Raw genomic sequence first — 19,568 nt, 5'->3', positions numbered from 1 at the left:
GAGGATAATTGCTTTCCGACGGAGAGGTATGTTATAGAATTGATATTTTATTATCTATTGCAGCTGACAGGTGGCAAGAGCATCAGCAGATAATGGATTATGCAGAAGGATGTTACATTTTATGTATATTTGATTATTCAAGTGCTCTTTGTGAGCTTTGGCCAATTATGTCCGGCCGGCCAGTTTGTACTCACTTTGACCATTCAAGAATCTATAAAATAAATACGTGCAAGAGGGAAATGGTCACTCTTGCACGGGGGGGGATTGCACCCAGTGTCTGCGTTGCTCTTCTCATCTCTCCCCTCTTCTCTCTCGCCGTGCCGGCATAGCACTCCGCTCTAGGAGGTGCGCCTGCACGTGCTCTCTCTCTCTCTCTCTCTCTCTCTCTCTCTCTCTCTCTCTCTCTCTCTCTCTCTCTCTCTCTCTCTCTCTCTCTCTCTGTTCGTGTATCTTGCGATCATGCGACCACGTGATTGTGACAGGTATGCCGATTAGCTTGTTTTATGCTGTTTATTGTGTTATTTCGGGTATTTCGCAGGGCAGCCACGCTCCCATTTGTAGCACTATCTTAGTCTCAAAGGTCAAGGTTGGAGTCCCGTAAAAGGAAAACGGAAAAGGAAAGCTTGACAAGGACAACAATGAGAATGGTTCCACTGAGGATGTTGGCACGGTACATGTAGTGATATCCAGAATGGTCTCTATTCCAAATCTCTAGCCTGGTGGCGGCTACCGGAACATGCTTCTTCCAAAGAGAAGCAAGTGAGCAACAAAGAGAGGCAACTAGATTTCCCTTGATTTGAATGTGTTTGCTGACAGTTCACTTCATTAGTGTTTGAACCCACCATGTCAGAGTTCAAACCACATTGCATCTAACAAGGAACCAACATGACATATACAAAACACTTTAGATGTGCTACATTAGTCACTTCATGTCAAGGCAATCATTTTTTGCATGAGGTATGATGTGTTCGGAGCTCATTCACAGTTTATGAGTGGGGATTCTTGGACGGAGTGTAGTATAACTCAACTTTCTATGAGGCAATTGATGCTTAGGATGGAATTCTTTTTCAAGTGACAAGTTGATGGTTGTAGGTCCATGTATCCAATAGTCAAGAATTAGGAAGATAATGGGGTCTAGGAGGGCCTCTTTATTTGGTAGCTTAAGGAAGTACCTTTAGTATTAAGAAAGTAATCAAAGGATAGCTTTTGAATACCATTAGGACATTTCAGAGGTCTTTTGGAGGGCCTTTTAGAAGAGCAAAAAAAGAGCTTTTTCAATGAGAGAACGGCCAACATTACGTAGACAAATAGGTTGATATTAACAAAAATATGAAAAAGGTTTCACCCACTCATTCAATAATCTAGAAATACTTGAAAATGGTCACCTTTTCATTCAATGCAAAATGTTTTTTTCATGAGGTAGGTGTCGCTCATTTAATATTGCTTTCATCATCATTGAAATGAAAAAACTTCACAAAACTATCATGAAATGGTAGAATTTGAAGCTTTGGACACTGCCAATGCATTTGGAATCTCTACACTGTACACATTCGCGATGTCAAAAACGTCAAGTTCTACCACTACTTGACAATTTTATATATATTTTTTCATTTCATTGATGACGAAATCCATATTGAATGAGTGATACTTACCTCGTGAAAACGACACATTAAATAAAAAGGTGACGGTGTTAAGAAGTATGAAAAGGTGGGTTCACTTGTCAAAGTTTCTAGTTGTCCTTTTGGATGTACTCAGTAAATGCGAGTGCATCCAAAGAAAATTTTATAGAGAGAGAAATAGAAATTCTTACAAGACCCTCCAAATGACCTCCAAAATTTCTTGACAAAACAGGTAAAAAGGTAGTGCAGCCAAGAAGTGTCGATGCCAGAAAGTGTGGAAAGAAGTGTCAAGGGTGATTACAGGTGTGTGCTCAAATGTCAAAGCATGTGTGAAGACCTAGTACGCACAAAAGAATTCATATTTTTGTGTATGACTTATGCCTGGCAGATGCTACAAGTGTGGAGAAGAAGGTCACTATGCTCTAGATTGCCCGCATCCACCAAGGGAAAGATGTGGCAGGTACCCATTATTCAGTTAAGCTAGAGGGCATGTGCAATTCAATGGCCAAAGAGAGCTGCAGGCAGTCAAGAACTCCACACCACAAGCTCCATAGGCAATGATGAAGTGCCTAGAGATAATATCATTGGTGTGGATAAGCAGGATGTAGATGTTTTGACAAAGAAAATGCCACAAGGTGAAATGGAGACTAAATATGAAAGAGAATCCAGGGATCGAAAGGGCAAAAAGAAGGTGAATGAAGGTAAGGAACAACCAGAAACAAGTAGGAGGAGGTGTCATCACAAGATCAAGCAATTAGATTTTTAGCTAAGGTGGGGTCATTTGGAGTATGATTTGGTGAGTGATGTTTAAAATCAGAAAGCTAATATTACATTTGGTCAATTGATTGCATTGAACCCCAAGTTGAGGAGGAAATAGTCTATTAGTGTTAGCGCGAGGATTCCACGGACTAGAGGTGACGTATATGCAGTGAAAAATTTGACTCTAAGGATGGGGATCCCAATTGGTGTGCTTCTAGTTGTGGATGTTTTGATTGAAAGAAAGAAGCAGGTGAAGGCATACATTGATGGTGGTGCATAGGTCTGTGTGCTAACAAAGGCTACTATGAAGGACATAGGAGTCAAGGCCGTGGTTACGTCCAATGTGCAAATGAAATGGCCAATCATGCCAAAGCTAGATGTCTGGGAGTAACCAAGGATGTGAAGGTTAACGTTATGGGAACTCAATGCCTCATTGATTTCTATGAGATGAAAGCAAGTGAGAATGACTACCCTGTCATCTTTGGGAGGCCATGGTTGCTTGCAATTGGATCCACGCAAAAATGGGAGAAAGGGGTTTTCACATTGCCCAATTGACAAAATGGTGGGAAGGTGGTGCTTGATTTGAAGACCACGGAGAGCCACTTTCATCTGTGGTGCCAAAAGGTTATGGAGGGGATTTGAGCACTAGTTATGAGTACAAGACAAAATCAACCTATGATGAAGTCTTTACTAGTGTTGAAGAAGAGGAGGAGAGTGAAAAAGACCTACTGAAGCTAGACACAGACCTATTTGGAGTTACGGTGGACTTACTCAATTCCAAAAATGGTATGCTTGCTCTGCTTTGTGGTTTGGATGTGGAAAAAATAGAAGGCATGTTGGGTGAAGATCTAACCAAGCAAGAAAAGGAGGGTTATGTGGAGTTGTGTGCATCATACTCCAATTTGTTTGCCACAAGGTACAAAGACTTGTGGTTTGGATGTGGCAAAAATAGAAGGCATGCTGGGTAAAGATCCAACCAAGCAAGAAAAGGAGGGTTATGTGGAGTTGTGGGCATCATACTCCAATCTCTTTGCCACAAGGTACAAAGACTTGTGGGGAGCTAAAGGGGTGGAGCATTGGATTCTATTCAAAGAGGTGTACAAGCCAAGAGAACAAAAGTTGCAAAGGTCGAGAGAGACTCAAAACGAGGCCTTGTGGCATGAGATCAACAACCTACTTGAGGTAGGTATTGTCTAGTATCTAATAAAGGATTCTGAGTGAGTTTCACCTCTTGTTATTATGCCAAACAAGAATGGTGAGTGGAGAGTATGTGTAGATTGTAGGACATTGATTGTTTCTACAAAGTAGGATCACTATCCGATTTTCCATTCTAGGATGACATTTTGAACCAGGTAGCAGAGCATGAGAAGTATTCCATTATGGATGTCTTTTTAGGGTATTTCTAGATTGTTATTTCTTTGGAGGAACAATTGAAGACCACATTCATTTCACCATGGGGGTGCTTTTCCTACCCCAAGATTCCTTTTGGTGGAGTGGTAAATGCTGATGTGACGTTTCAAGATTGGATGAATAAGGTGCTTGGGCCATACTTGGGTAAGTTCATCAAAGTTTTTATGCATGATATTGGGTGTTACAATTCCGAGCCTGATCAGTTGTTGAAGTTAAGGTTATGTTTTCAAAGGCTAGATGAAGAGGGTGGACAATTGAATCCCAAGAAGTGCAAGTTGGATCGCGGGCTCATTTCTTGGGTATGTAGTTTCACAAAATGGGAAGAAGCATATATAGAAAATGTGAAAGCTTTGGTTTTGATGCAACCCCCAGTGAGTGCGACAAGTTTGGCTTCATTTGTGCACAAGCTTAAGTATTCATCGCGGTTCTTTGGAATGCTTCATAGTACCCATACCCTCTTCAAAAGTTAAGTCAACATGTTCATGGTTTCCAATGGACCGAGGATACACAAGTGGCCTTTGACAAGGTGAAAAAGTTTCTATTCCAGATACCAATGGTTTTCCTTGTAATGGAATATGGCTATAACATAGATTGTAGTGGAATTGAAATAGCAATAGTGAGCATTTCCTTTAAGAGAATTCTTAAAGATCATAAGAAGAGTACTTGATCAGAAGTAGCAAAATGAACATCACACCTAATTAGCTTGGCATGAATAATACTTGTGTAAAAGAGAGAGAGAAAGGATTAGCGAAATTGATAATAGTTGAGGACCGAATTTACTTGGAGCCGGTTCCCCCTCCAAAAGGCTTTTGCATTATAGGTTTTCCCATGAAGAGCGACTTGGTACAATACAAGATTTTTGTTCCTTGTGACCTCGTTGGTGCAATGAATATGGTAAGCTTCATGCACCAAGATTATGCCCTTAACTATCTTACCAAAGAGTTACTTGTCCCCGGCCTTAGTCCCAAGACCTCAAACACCTTCGAAGGTGGAGAGAGCTAGCAGGGAATGAGGGTAGGGAAGAGGAAGAAGAAGTAGCATATGAGAAAGCAATAGAATCCTTGCTTGTTATTACTCTTGCTGCTTACCATAGCATAATAACATAGTAATGGAGATGAAGGAGATGGCAATCATGTACTTTGGAACATGGATCTTGGTTGGATTTGCATTCCATAGCCAAGAGTTTGGTAAAGGCCCTCAACTTCTCAATCTTGGAGAAGGAGATGGACTTCTTGCACAACACATTATGAGAATGAGTGAGTGTGTGTGTGTGTGTGTGTGTGTATGAGAGAGAGAGAGAGAGAGAGAGAGAGAGAGAGAGAGAGAGAGAGAGAGAGAGAGAGAGAGAGAGAGAGAGAGAGAGAGAGAGAGAGAGAGAGAGAGAGTTAGTTTATGGTCAAGCTACCCCCCTCGTTTCTTGGGTCAACCCCCTCTTCTAGCTTATGATTCAAGGTGATTGGACCTCCTCAATCCTGGCCAATCACATGATTTGTGCATATCAAGCAACAATGGAAACATTAGGAAAAGTGTCCTTTTTACCCCTTTGAGAGATGGGGCTTGAATAATGCTTGAAAAATTAATGAAATAAACTAGTTTCTCGTTGGACCCCTTTAGAGGCCAACCAATAGGCTTTAGGCACCTTATGAGGGCAACATGGGGAGTAGCTTGACATGTGTCCTTGTTGCCTCTTTAGTCTTGGGCCTTCATTGAGTGAGTGTGTGTGTGTGTGTTATCTCTTATGACCCTACTTGTAGGGCTCACCCCCCTTGTGTAGGGATCTAGGTTGACTTGGGAACACCTCACCCCTTAAGCACCTTAGTCGTGAAGCCCCTCAAGCACCTCAAGCACCTTAATCATCAAGCATGACAAGCACCTCAAACACCGTAGTCATCAAGCACGACAAGCACCTTAGTCAGCAAGCACGACAAGCACATCAAGCTTGGGCAGGGTTCCCACCTCAAGGTCAACCCCAACTTGACTAAGATCCTAGGTCTAAGGACTTTTAACACTAGCCTTTGGAGGTCTTAATGAAGCTAACCCTAAGGTCTTCTATGCCCCATTACTTGCTCATTTCTCTTTGGTAGACCATCTCCCTTTTTGGACCCTTAGGGAGAAGTAGCCTTCTCTCCCTCTTGGTCCCGTGCTGAGATAGATCCAAAAGCACATGTCTATATTCTAACTCTTGTTCTTGTTTATTTTCCCACATTAAATTATTAGTTCAATATGAGAAAATCATTTGGGAATAGTTAGATATTAGATTTTATGAAATTACCGGTAGAGAGACAAGTTCTACTTGGTGTTTGGGAGACTTTGTCATCACAAACACGATTCTAAGCATGTATACTACTCAAATTTTTGCACATTAAATAGAGAGATCTAGTTTTATAAGACAAAAACTTTGAGCATTTAAAAAAAACATTTACATTTCCTTACTCAGCATTGACAAGGTTTGTACTATCCTTAAGTTGTGTTCCTTGCATCCATCTAGCATCTTCAAAAGGATAATTTTTGAGCTTAATAAGATACCATCGAATAATCTTACCATGGCATAGTACCTTGTCCTCATGTTGAAGGATAGCTTCAGGTTGTAGCACCTCTTCTTGATCTTTGATTTCTGGGGGGTCTTCAATAATTGGGTTTGTTAGTGGCTCTCCTTTGTAAGGCTTGAGTAGGCTCGCATGAAAAACATTGTGTATGAGCCAATGATTGGGCAGTTTGAGTTCATATGCCATCTCATTGATTGGTTTTAGAATTTAAAAAGTACCATATTATCTTTTGCTAATTTAGCATAATACTTTTAGTGGCCCGTAGGATTTTTGCCCATAGTTTTCCTCAATTGAGCCTTGGGAAACTTAAGTAAGACCCAATCATTTTCTTTGAATGTCAAGGCCCTTAGCAGCAGCTTTTTTCCTTTGTTGGAAGATTGACATAGCCTCCTTAATCTTTTGGAAAGAGTCTTGTAGGTCTCGGCTATACTCATCAGCAGAGATCTTGCCATGTATTATAAGTAGCAAGGTACTTTTTGGTCTTCCCTCAATGATTTCAAAAGTTTCCTTGCATGTAGTAGTATGGACAGTGTTATTGTACGCATACTCTACAAGTGGTAGATACGTCTCCCATTGTGAGAGTTGATCTACTTATGTGACATAGGTCTTTAGTGGATCAAGAATTGTAAGGTTAGCTATCTCACTTTGGCCATCCGTTTGTGGGTGATAGGCCAAAGAGAAATTCAACCTTGTACCTAGATTTTCAAACAGACCTTTCCAAAAATTATTGGTCATTCTAGGATCTCTATTTGACATGATGGATGTTGGAAATCCATTGTAACATTTAATGGCCTAAAAAATTGTGTGTAGCGAAAATTAGCATGAACATAGTGGGCATTTCATTAGAATAGATTCCTAATGAGAATTACAAGAGTGCTTGGGTGGAGAGAGCAACAAAAAGCATAACACCTAGTTAGATAGCATGAACAATACTTTCAAAAGAGAGAAAAATTAAGCTATTGACAACAGTTGAGGACCGGATTTACATGGAGCCGGTCCCCCCTCCAAAAGGCTTTGTTATATGGTTTCTCCCATCAAGAGAGACATTGTACAATACAATTCTTTGTGTTCCTTCAAGACTAGCTAGTGCAATGAAGATGAAAGCTTCATGCACTAAGCAAAACACTTATCAAACACAACATTAATTATCGCAAGTGCATGCTTTTCCATTCCCCAATCCTGCGGATCGACCAACGTTATGGATACTAAACTACCTTAACTAAAGCCGGTCTCATACCCAAGACCTCGCACACCTTCAAAGATGGTGAGAGCTAGCAGGGTATGAGAGTAGATTGAGAGAAAGTAGGAGTATTCTTACGAGAAATATGTACATCTCCTCACATAATCACTCATATTAGCATAGCTTAGCTTAGTAATTAGCATGGTAGAGGAGATGAGCATACATTGAAGCTTGGATCTTGGTTGGATTTGCATCACAAAGCCAAGAGTTGTTGATGTAGGCCTCCCTTCTCACAAGCTTGGAGTAGGTGGTAAGCTTTCCATTAAATCTTGAGAAGGAGAGAGGGTCTTCTTTACTTCACACATGAGATTGTGTGAGTGTGCGTGTGATAATGCCTTCCAAAAATCAGCCCCCTCTCTCTCTTGGTCGACCCCTCTTGCTATTTGCTCATGCTACCCTCTCATTGGACCTCCCTAGGGCTAGCCAATGACAATTAAGCAGCATAAGTGATAGCCTTTTGACATGTGTCCCCCTTTCCCCTTTTGTGAGAGCTTTAGGTAATTTAATAATTCAACTAAACTCTCATTGGACCCCTTTGCCTCCTGGCCAATAGGAATTAGGCAAGCCATTGGGCTGCTGAATGCTCATTGGACCCCTTGGGAGATTTTCCAATAGTCTTCTAGAGGACTTAATTCTCATTGGTTATCTTATTAAGTGTTTTTAAATTAATTAAACTAGATTTACTCTAGCCTAATTCTCATTGGTCCACCTCCAAGGCCATCCAATAGAAATTGGGTACACCTTGTGGGCATCTGGGCTAGCTGACATGTGTCCCTCATTCCCTTTGTGTAAAGGGAGCTTGCGTGTGTGTGTGTGACTTTCTCTCTCATCCCCTACAAGCAAGGCTCGCCCCCTCCTAACTAGGGATTTATAAAGACTTTTTTGGACACACACAAAGCATCCAATTCCCCCATGGTTGACCTTTGGACACAACCTTTGAATTTTGGAAGTCTTAATGGGCTGAACCTTAGGGTCTTTTTAGCCCATTGTTGCACATGGCTCTTTTGCAGATGGCCCCCTCTTTGGATCCCTATTTTCCCTCCTTTGGATCCCTAATGTGGCCGGTCTGCTAGCTTAACCAATATTCTAGCTTTTTCTCCCCTAGCACTTCCCCATATTAAATGATCAGTTTAACATGAGAAGATCATTTAGCACTAGGTTGGTAACCTAACAGGACATAAAAGTGTCCTTTCAGGGCTTTGAAAAAAACCTCCAAAACCATAGTATATCCACTCATTTTGTAAAATCCTTTCATGAGGTTATAGTTCAAGGCCTACTACACATGGGAAAAATAAGAAACTTGTAAAATTTCTCATCTTTTGGTCACACCAAGCCTCCAAAGTTGATGGACCAGTGCATTTTCATCAAAACAGTCATTTCTTACGTTTTGTTGCATAAAAATAAGATTAGGGATTTTTGTAGGACTTGATATAATTCCCTAGTTAACTTCAATGGGTTGGTGATCGGAACATATGATTGCTTCTCACTCACTATTTTTTGTTTTGCCAAAATAAATAGGTACAAAAAGTTGAATTTTTACCATTCTGCAAACCTATCATCAAAGTTTCTATAGCCACGCTCAATACAAATAATATATGCATGTTTTCTTAGTTCCCTATTGTCCTTTATTTTTATAAGGAGCCATGGAGCATGTCAAAAGAATAATACATCTCTTACCAAGGGGAATCTTGGGGACAAAGATGAAGTGCTAAATACAGCAAACATGAAAAAACTGGGCTCAACATTATGAGTTGTAGAATCCCATAGAAACTATTTAGTATCCAGCCAAATTTGATCCTTATGACTAGATATGGTTACTACCTACAAAATGCATGTGATTGTCACAAGAAACTAACAATATTGAAAAAGCTATACTTGATATACTAGAATGTTTCGTTTTCTTCTATAATTGAAAAAATCAACCATCGTTGTGTACTATGCAAAATAGGGTATTAGGTGCCCCAAAACTTAAGGAATATTAGCTTTATGTTACAATATGCAACATAGACAATCAAAAATGCATTTGGATATCATGAAATCCACCAAAAAAATCATAGAAGAGCTAAAATTGGCTAAAAAACAGGATTTGACAATTTTTGTAATTTGGTCATAACTTACAACTTTAACATTTATTTCTCCCTAGAAGCATCAGGATATGTTGAGGACTACTAAAGATAGTTCTCTAGCATTATAGACCTCACAAACATGAATTCTAGAGTGGTATAGTTGCAAAAAGTTGAAAAAAGGCAAAAACAGGACCCGTTTTTTCACACAGTTTAGGTTGTGAAATGTTGTGCAGGGACAAGGTTAAAGATGGAATTGATATTCCAAAAAAATGTCAAGTTTTTTTTTAGCTCATGAGACAACTTTATAGATAGATAGCACCTAAAAATCAATTTTGAAACTCTTGACATAATTCAAGAAAAATGTTCACTTAACAGGACATAAAAGTGTCCCAGGACATAAAAGTGTCCCATTACCAACCTAGTGTTAGGAGAATTAGATATTGATTATTATGACATTACCTCTCTCTTGAAATCATAGTCGTCCTCGACTATGGTATAGAGAAGATAAAGCATATTCATGAGTCCTTTTCTTAGCGGGTAGTGGATCCCTATGTTACCCTACGACATCATTCCACAATGGATGACTAGTCCATTTGGTGCTTGAGAGCCTGAGGCTGCCGCAAGCATGTCTGCACATTAGTCCTATCAATCTTCCATAGTAGAGTGACAAGCTCTACTTGGTGTTTGGGAAACGTCGTCTCCGCAAACTTGATCTAAGCATGCATACTACTTCATTTTTGTGCACAATAAAGAAAAAGAGAATCTTATAAGACAAAAACTTTGTTCATTTTTAACATTTTGTACATTTTCTTACTCTTGGGAAGCATTGTAAGCATTGACAAGGTTTAGGTTATCCTTTAATTGTATGCCTTGCATCCATCTAGCATCTTCAAAAGGATAATTCTTAAACTTAATAAGATATCGTCGGATAATCTTACCGCCTCTTAGTACCTTCATGTCGGAGAATGGACTCGGGATGCAGCACCTCTTCTTGGTCCTTGATCTCCAGTGGGTCTTCAATAGAGTTGGTTCTTGAGGTGGCTCTCCTTTCTAAGGCTTTAATAGGCTCACATGGAAAGCATTGTGTATGAGCCAATGATTGGGAAACTTGAGTTGATTGGCCTAAGAATCTGGAAGGGACCGTAGTACCTTTTTGCTAGTTTAGCATAGTACTTTTGGTGTCCCGTAGGATTCTTGCCCGTCCTGTGCCTTAATCGAGCCTTGGGAAAATTTAATAAGACCCAATCATCTTCTTTGAAGGCTTGGGCTCTTCTATACTTGTCAGCAGCCTTTTGCCTTTGCTGTGAGATAGAGATAGCATCCTTAATCTTTTGAAAATATTCTTGTAGGTCCCGGCTATACTCATCTGCAATGAAGATCTTCCCATGTACCTTAAGTAGCAAGGGACTTTTTGATCTTCCCTCAATTACCTGGAAAGGTGCTTTTCCCGTGTAAGTATGTAAAGTGTTATTGTAAGCATACTCCACTAAGGGTAAGTACTTCTCCCATTGGGATCTTTGATCTACTTTCGTTACATAGGCTTTTAGTAGATCGAGAATTGTTAGGTTAGCTATTTCACTTTGGCTATCCGTTTGTGGATGATAGGCCAAAGAGAAGTTTAGCCTTGTCCCTAAATTCTCAAAGAGACCCTTCCAGAAATTACTGGTCATTCTAGGATCTCTATCCAACACTATGGACATTGGCAAGCCATGGTACTTGAAAATTTGTGAAATGAAGAGGGTTGCCATTTGATGGGCTTTGATAGTCTTTTTGACAGGTATAAAATGAGCTTGTTTACTGAACCTGTCTACTATCGTCCATATTCCCGTATTCTCATGGATAGACTTAGGCAATCCAAAGATAAAATCCATGGATATGCTCTCCCATGGTGAATTAGGGATTGGCAAGGGTTGAAGCAATCCAAGTTGCTTCCCTCTATCAAATTTTGTCTTTTGGCATACCACACATTTAGAAACATACTCTTGTATGTTCACTTTCATGGTAGGCCAATAGAAATATGTTTCAATTGCCTTTAAGGTAGACTGAATCCCTCTATGCCCCGCATAAGGTGGAGCATGAGATTCCTACATTACTTTCTCACGTAGTGAGTTAGTAACACATAGTCTATTGCCGTAGAGAAGATAACCATCTTGTAAAGTAAATGGTTCTTCTTTCTTCCCTAATGCAAGGGATGAAATCACATCTCTAAAATCGGGATCAATAGCATACTCATCTATCATTGAAGATAGATCATGGTGAGTTGCTATGGAAACCACATTCACTCTCGGTCGTCTTGAGAGTGCATCAGCTACTTGATTATGCTTGCCAGCAATGTGAGCAATATGAAAATGAAATTGCGAAAGGAAATTTTCCCACCTCATTTGTTTGTCAGAGAGCTTGGTCTGCGTCATGAAGTACTTAAGACTTTGGTGATCCGTTCGCAGAATGAAAGGAGTCCCCAATAAATAGTGCTTCCATGAGTTTAAGGCATGTCTAACTGCAAGGAGTTCCTTTTCATATATGCCTAGATATTGCTCAACAAGGTCGAGCCTTCGGCTTTCATAGCCTATGGCGTGCCCTTCTTGGAGCAAAACAGCTCCAAGGCAATCACCACAAGCATCACATTGGACCTCAAATGGTTTTGAGAGATTCGGTAGTGTAAGCACAGGTTGAGAGGAGATAATCTTTTCTTTAAGCTTTTCGAAAGCGTTTTTATCCTTGGCAGACCATGTATACCTAACTCTTTTCTTTGTAGGTCATGTAATGGTCCCGCAATTTGTGAGAACTTTTTTATGAAGCGTCTATAGTATGCACACATACCTATAAATCTTCTTAGTTCATGAAGATTCCTTGGTTTAGGCCATCCTTTTATTACCTCTAACTTTGATGGATCCATTTGGATGCCATCTTGAGAGATAATGTGACCTAAATATTGAATCTCTTGCAAGAAAAATTCACTTTTCTTTCGATTAACATAAAGTTTATTCTCTCTTAAAACTTGAAATATTACCTGGAGGGGTTGCTTGTGTTCGTCTAATGAATTAGAGTAGATGATAATATCATCAAAGAACACTCCAGTGAAGGTTCGATGACGCCTGAATAGCTTCTCCATCAAGCGGTTGAATGTGGCTGGTGCATTGGTCAAGACAAAAGGCATGACAATGTACTCGTAAAGACCAAATGTGGTGCAAAATGCGGTCTTTACAATATCTTCATCAACTATCCTTATTTGGTGATAGCCACTTTTTAGGTCAATCCTACTGAAGTAGGTCGATCCTGGTAGCTTATCAAATAGGTCCTCTACCCGTGGAAGGGAAACCTATTCTTGATAGTGATCCTATTTAGTGCTCTATAGTCGACACACATACGATATGTGTCGTCTTTCTTTTGCACTAATAGCACAGGTGAGAAAAATGGAGATGAGCTAGGCCTAACCATGCCCTTCTCAACTAACTCATGCACTTGCCGCATAATCTCCTCTTGTTGAGCTTGAGAAACTCTATAAGGAGGTTTGTTAGGGGGTGAACTTCCTGGAAGAAGTTCAATTGCATGGTCATCATTACCTCGTTTAGGAGGTGGCTCACAAGGGATGTCGTCAATAAAGACATCTTGAAACCCCTTGAGAAAATTGGATAACTCTAATTCCTTTTGGTTGCTTTTATTTTCTTTTGCTAAAGCATTTGTTCATTTTGAGAATCTTTAACAGAAATCATGTACACGGAAATAGAGCTCTTTATTGACTTGTTAAAAGCTGGTGTATGTACAATGGGGATAGTGTTACCCATTTCCTTAGCATCTATATACATGTCTTTTTCCCTGAACTTAAAGGAGATTCTCCTTTCAGGGAATTTAACATTGGCAGCATCAAACCATGGTGCCCCTAGGATTACATCCTCATGCTTGAGAGGAGAGATAAAAAAGTCCTCTTTGTCCACATAGCTTTGGAAATGAAGCCTCAATTTCTCGATTAAGGGAGTTACTGAAGCTTCTTGCCCCTTGAAAGCACTGTCTGCGGGTAGAACATCTCCCATCTCATAGGCTTGTATGCCTAGCTTGGTGGCCAACTCTATAGATATAAAATTGTGAGTAGAACCAGGGTCAAAGAGAATAAAAGCATCATGATCTCTTACCTTTCCCCAAGCATGGCATAGAGGAGATCCTTTGTGGTGAATTTGGTGAGTGTTTTCCTCTTGGATTTCAACCAAGGTAGCTCTAGGAGGATCTTGGCGGTTGTTCTTTTGGGGACAAGTGCGGTACGCATGCCCTTGTTCGCCGCACTTGAAACACCGGTTATCCTTGCAATAACGCTCAAGCTCTTCAGGAGAGAGTTTGTTTTTACCTTTGTAAACTCCCTTCTCTTTAGATTTGTTGGAGTTGCCCTTAGGAGACTTTTGGACATTGTCCTTCCCCTTAGGCTCGTTGGAACCCTTGTTTTCTGTGGGCTTATTATTTCTTTTAGCCCCTGTTGGAAATTGTCCTTCCCCTTAGGCTCCTTGGAACCCTTGTTTTCTGTGGGCTTATTATTTCTTTTAGCCCCCGTTTGAAAATTGATTCGAGAGGCCACCATAGTATGGTGTATTACCGCCGATATGGTACGTGGCATTTGGGAGTTGACATACTCTGCCATTTCTTCGGTTAAGCCCGCACAAAATTGTTGCTTTTGCTCTCCAAAATCCAACCTTTTAAAGACATTGGCTTTGAGTTGTAGGTCCCAAAACTTGTCTACATATTTGTGGATGGATTCATAGGGAGAGAGCTTTAAGCTTCGCCATTCGGTGAGTACTTTGTCTTTGGCATCAGTGACCAAAAACTACTTCATAATGGAAGCTCTTAAAGCTTTCCATGTTCGTGGAGCTTCACCGTTGGCTTGTAGGCTAGACCACCATTGTCTAGCGGACTTTTGAAAGTGCATAGCTACATGGCGTAGCTTAGAGGACTCCGTGAAGCCTTCATCTGTGAACGCCGCATAAAATTGTTGGATAAAGGCCAAGACTTTGTCCGTAGCACCACAGGTGCCATCATAGGTAAGGAAAGAGATGATCTTCCCTCCCTCTTTGAACTTCTTGAGCTTGGACGACCTCTTCCATGCGACATAGGATTATCTATGGCCTCTTCTTTTTGATGGTTCAAAGGTTGCACCATCACTTTCTTCAGAAGGTGAAGAATTTGAAGAAGGTGGAGAAGAGGATGACCTCTTTCTAGCCTTTTTCTTGTCTTGATCTTCGTCGTCTTCACCATCACTTTCATAATAGGACGAGGATGAAGAAGATGGAGAAGAGGGTGTCCTCTTTCTTGCCTTTTTCTTCTCTTGCTTTTTATCATCCCTCTTTGAATTATGGTGTGGAGAAGGGTGCGATGGTCTTCTCCGCTTTGGTGGTGATGGAGAGCGTTTAGCCCGCTGTCTTCGTGGAGCCATCTCCGCCGAGGTGGCGGGAGACTCACTTCTTTCTCGTTCCTTCAGTGGAGGCTCTTGAGTTCTCCTTTGGGAAGGAGATGCATCATCAAGAAGTAAATTCTTGAGCCCTTCATATGGATTCTCTTCTTCTTCCCAAATCGGAGAGAGAACTCTTTTGAAAGTCTCACAAGGAAGCTTCCTGGATGTTCTCTCGTCATGGTGGTGAGCTCGGAGAATCCCATGAGCACGGAGTTGCCGTTGTACTTCACTTTGGAGAGATGGATTGCCCATGGCTTGTTGAAGCCTAGAAACAAGATAGTTAACAAGCATCGGAGCATCATTAGTAGCTTGCTCATTAGCAAAATCAAAGTTATCAACTTTAATTTCACTCTCTTTACTATTGTTATCCATTCTAACAACTTTTAGGTGTACTTTGGCACTTCAAGCCCTATTTGCTACTCCTCTTTACCCCTTTAGAAAAAGCACTCAAGCTACTGTATCCGTGGCTCGAATACCATTAATTGCAAGGAATAGAAGAGAGGGTTGTTCAACACCAAAATAGCACCGGCTCCTGTCAAGATTCTAATAGCTCAATAGTGGTTAAGCCGTTCCTCCCACCTCCCCACTTACACCTATGAATTTCCTATTTTGCTCCCTGCATTGAGAAATCTTGGCGGAGGCATGGCGGGTGACTCCGAGCACCGAATGCGACGCTGTAAAGCCCAGCTCAGAGCTTATCACTTTGGTTATATCCAGAAATCCTCAACCTCACCTTTTCTAATTAAATCCATCAAAATGTCCCACTTGCCTTTCCTCGCATGCATCCGCACCCACTTTCCAAGTAAGGTGCCGCCCATTTCAAATGCATGTAACTCATGATGTATGAGTTCGATTCACCGACTATCAAGCATGACTGAAAATACTCATTGAAAACTACCTTTTAGAAGTTTGACCAACCCAAAACTATTGCAAATGACTAAGCAGAACCAAGCCTTTGGACATAAATTTTACAAGAGCACTTTGAAAACTCAAAGGATTATGTACATCTATGTACTCGAGGTTAGTGAGCAAGCTTTTTAGCATGGATTAAGGACTTTATCTTCATCCAAAAAAAGCTTGAAAAAATTAACACACAATTATTTATAAGCATTACCCTTCTCTCTTCCAGATTCATATGCTTTTGTCCATATTCAGATTGTCTCCCCCTCTCGTTTCTTCAATCATTCGAGACAACTGAGTACCCTAGTTGTGCATTGTGTAGGTTATAAAGTTCTATATATGCATGGCCCGAATTGGCCCTATAATTCTATTAATATCAATATTTCACTCAAGGGTTTTGATGGCGAGGTATGTTGTGATTGAACTCGCTTGAAGAGTAAATCCTGTAGCAATTGAGCTCATTCTTTTATGGTGTGATATGCAATGCCCACTATGTGATAATTGAAAACATTGTTTTCAATCGCGGTGGGTGGTTTGAGTTTACGTATCTACTTATACCTGATTGAGGATGGCTTAGGTTGCGGTGGGGTCTTTGGCACCCATAGTTTGACTTGGCTGCTTTGGACATTTGGTCTTCTACTCTTAGCTATATATTTATTCTTTGGTTTCCATATCCATTTCATCTTGAATAGTGGTGGTTTTGAGATGGTGGATGATATGGCTTTACCTTAGGGTTGTTGGCAGTGTATAGCAACATTTTGGGCACCTAGATTTTCTATGGTTGATTAATGAGCTGAATTTTGGGTATCCAAAATTTCCTTGTTCCCTGCATAAGTTGAGTAGAAGTAGTCCTTAGTGGAGCAGTAGTTGTAATTATGGTTGATGAATTATGCTTTTTTGATTGGAAATTGCCAAGAGATTCCTTCCATTGCTCCTTGTTGTATGAAAAAGGTATTTTGAGTTGTCCTCCTTTGAGTGTAAGTTCCACAACTCTGGCATTCCGGATAGGTTCTCATCCAAGGAGCACCTAATATTAGGTCCTCATTCATAGTTTCATCCGCTATACATATGAAAGTATGCGGGCAAGACAATCCATGAGACATAATATTCAAGTTGATTTTCCCTAGAGTTGTAGCGACTCTCTTGTTGCAACCTTGACAATGGCTCAACAATACTCAAGTGGTTGAGGTACTTCTTTGCAATAAGTAGATTAGCTAACCGCATTGACTTGAGCTCTTGTATCTGCTAAAGCCTTGAATTTGTAATCCTCATATAGATTCACATTGATTCTCATATTAAGACCATCCATTTTCTTGTCATCGGTCTCAGCTTCATCCTCTGCGAAGGGTTGAATCTGGATAGTATTGAGTGATAAAGCTTGGGATACAGGTTTTCTTTATATTTTCAAACCCAAATCCACACCTCCTCTTGAGCCTCCTCAATAACATGTTGTTGTCTAAGCTTCCTTATCTTGAATGCATGCATTCTCTGTAGAAGTTCATTAGTCAAGGGAAGGTTGTCTTTATGGAGTCAACATCCACTAGTCCAACTTTCCATGATTTCTCCATCTCAGGTGGCTAAGTTGATGGCCCCACTTGTTGACACATCTTCAATGATAAAGGGACCATGTCCTTTTTTCTTGAACTTGGGTATATGTTGTTTCAACAAGTATATTAGGACTAAATCCCTTGGTTTAAAAACTTGAGTCAGTAAATGTGAGTCAAAGGTCTGTTTTTGTTTTTATGCGTATATGTAGAAAATGGCCTCTAAATATTGTTCATCTAGGCGTTCTAAGTCCTTGAGTCGTTCTCACAACTCGTGCCCTTTCCATTCCAAGTCAATTGCAACTCTTAGAGTGGGTAATAATAATTCCATTGACAATATTGCATCTAGTCCATAGAAAAAATTAAAAGGAGTCGTGTTCAAAGCTGTTTTGAAGGAAACTCTATAAGCCCACAATGAAAAATGAAGATGAGTTTCCAAGTCTGTTCCGCTTGAACTAGCAATTTTGGTTAGCACAAAGCTCATAATTTTGCTTGAGGATGATAGGGTGTAGATTTTTTGTGGATTACCATGAACTCATGTAGTAGATATTCTATCACCTCATTGAGGAAATACAATCCACAATCACTCGCAATCTCAATAGAAACTCCATATCTAGTAAATATATATTTGTACTGGAATATAGTAGTAAATCTAGCATCCTTCTTCTTGGTGTCTTGTGCCTTAGCCCATTTGGTTAAGTAATCTGTCGCCACAATAATATATTGTACATAAGTTTTGTAAACTAGTGGTTGTAATGGACCCACAAAGTCTACACCCCATTTAGCAAATGTGTGTGCTCCCATCATAGGTGGAAATGGCATATAATCCATTCTCATTGGAATTTTTGCTCATTGACATGCATTCCATCGTTGAGCAAATTCTTTTGCATTGACAAAATGAGTAGGTCACTAAATTTCTGCCATCAATATAGCTTTGGCTGTGGTTTCATGAGATAAGTGACCCCCTAATAGACCTGCATGTGCTTGTTCCAAAATAGGAAAATACTCCTCTTCATTAGTGCAGAGTCTGAATTGTTGGCCTTTCCCTCATCGATAGAGCTGGTTACGAGTCATTGTATAGTTGGTTGCCTCAATTTATATTGCTCTTTTTTGTTATTTCTTATGTAACATTTAATGGCCTAATAACTTTTGTGTAGCGGAAATCAGCATGAACATAGTGGGCATTTCATTAGAATAGCTTCCTAATGAGAATTACAAGAGTGCTTGGGTGGAGAGAGCAACAAAAAGCATAACACCTAATTAGATAGCATCGACAATACTTTCAAAAGAGAGAGAAATTAAGCTATTGACAACAGTTGAGGACCGGATTTGCATGGAGCCGGTCCCCCCTCCAAAAGGCTTTGTATTATAGTTTCTCCCATCAAGAGAGACATTGTACAATACAATTCTTTGTGTTCCTTCAAGACTAGCTAGTGCAATGAAGATGGAAGCTTCATACACTAAGCAAAACACTAAATCAAACACAACTTGAATTATCCCCGTTCTCAGACCCAAGACCTCACACACCTTCGAAGATGGTGAGAGCTAGCAGGGTATGAGAGTAGATTGAGAGGAAGAAGGAGTATCTTACGAGAAAGATGTACATCTCCGCACATTATCACTCATATTAGCATAGCTTAGCTTAGTAATTAGCTTGGTAGAGAAGATGAGCATGCATTGAAGCTTGGCTCTTGGTCGGATTTGCATCCACATGCCAAGAGAGTTTTGATGTAGGCTTCTATCTCACAAGCTTGGAGTAGGTGATGAGCTCTCCATTAAAGCTTGGGAGGAGATAGAGTATTCTTCCTTCACACATGGTCAAGTGTGAGTGTGTGTGTGTCAATGCCAAGCAAAAATCAGCCCTCCCTCTCTCTTGGGCGAGCCCTAGCTACTAATTAGGTCTGGCTTTTGCCTCATTGGACCTCCCCGGGTCAAACCAATAGGAATTAAGCAGCATAAGTGATAGCCTTCTGACATGTGTCCCCCTTTCCCCTTTTGTGAGAGCTTTAGGTAATTAAATAATTAAACAAAACTCTCATTGGACCCCTTT

This window comes from Adiantum capillus-veneris, chromosome 29 (genome assembly GCF_014529385.1).
Source record: "Adiantum capillus-veneris isolate H3 chromosome 29, ASM1452938v2, whole genome shotgun sequence".
NCBI lineage: Eukaryota > Viridiplantae > Streptophyta > Polypodiopsida > Polypodiales > Pteridaceae > Adiantum > Adiantum capillus-veneris.
This window is presented reverse-complemented; position numbering follows the sequence as displayed.